This window comes from Otolemur garnettii, unplaced genomic scaffold (genome assembly GCF_000181295.1).
Source record: "Otolemur garnettii isolate 467f Iridium unplaced genomic scaffold, OtoGar3 scaffold00163, whole genome shotgun sequence".
In the NCBI taxonomy this organism is placed as follows: domain Eukaryota; kingdom Metazoa; phylum Chordata; class Mammalia; order Primates; family Galagidae; genus Otolemur; species Otolemur garnettii.
In genome coordinates, this window is record NW_003852558.1 from 1,759,124 (window position 1) to 1,760,543 (window position 1,420).

A 1,420-nucleotide genomic window follows, 5' to 3' on the forward strand; every position below is an offset into this window, starting at 1 on the left:
GGCTGCAACCAAAAAATGGCCAGGCGTTGTGGAGGGCGCCTGTGGTCCCAGCTACTTGGGAGGCAGAGGCAGGAGACTCGCTTGAGCCCAGGAGCTGGAGGTTGCTGTGAGCGTGATGCCATGGCACTCTACCCAGGGGGATAGCTTGAGGCTCCGTCTCAAAAAAAAAAAAAGAACGAGGAAACAGATATATGAAAAATACTCAATATCACTGCTCATTAGGGAAAAGCGAATCAAAACTATGATGAGAGGTAATAAAGATGAGAATAAAGTAACATTTTAGGAAGATCAAAAAACCACAGTAAGATATCATCTTACCCCCATTAAAATAGCTATTATCAAAAAGCAAAAATTAACAAATGCTGGCAAGGATGCAGAGAAAAGGGACTTCTCATACACTGTTGGTGGGAATGTAAGTTAATACAGAATGGAGAAATCTCAAAAAACAAAAATAGAACTACCATACAATCCAGTAACCCATTACTGAGTATTTACCCAAAGGAAAAGAAATCAGGATATCAAAGGGATACTTGCGTCTCCATGTTTTATTACAGCACAATTCACAATAGTCAAGATATGGAATCTAAGCACAGAAAACACAAACACTAAATGTTCTTATCCATATGTTGGAGCTACAAATGTTGGTCTCATGGAGATAGAAAGGAATGAATGATAGAGCCCAAGGACTGGGAAGGCTCAGGGGACAGAGGTTGGTTAATGGGTACAAACATACAATTAGAAAGAATAAGTTCTAGGATTTGATAGCACATTAGGGTGATTGTAGTTAACAAGGATTTATTCTATTAATATGTTTGAAAATAGCTAGAAGAGAAGATTTGAAATGTTCCCAAAACAAAGAAATGATAAATGTTTGCAGTTGATGACTATCCCAAATGACCTGATTGATCATTACATATTTTATGTATCTAAATACAACCTGTACCCCACAAATATCTATAATTATGTATTAATTTTTAAAAGAAAGCTTGCAGCAAATAAAAAAGTAAACAAAAATGTATTTAATGAATTATGGAAAAGTTTTTTTAAGTCTTATAGGACATAGTGTTCTATAAATTTTTTTAATAAAAATAATATGCCTATATCAATTTTTCTTTTTCCTCTATTGCTATCATCTTGTCTCTCAATATTTTTGTTGGGGCTATCTACTTTTTCCATCATGTTTGAAATTTGATCTTCAGCCATAGTGTTATTATTTTGATTCTAATTTACTTGTTAAATTAGTAATGGCATTGTTTAAAATACAAGATGAGATAGGTTTACAGTCTCTTTTTGTGTTATCATCTTCAAATTGAGTTGTTTTTTTGTTTTTTTGTTTTTTTAGACAGAGCCTCAAGCTGTCCCCCTGGGTAGAGTGCCGTGGCATTACAGCTCACAGCAACCTCCAACTCCTGGGCTCAAG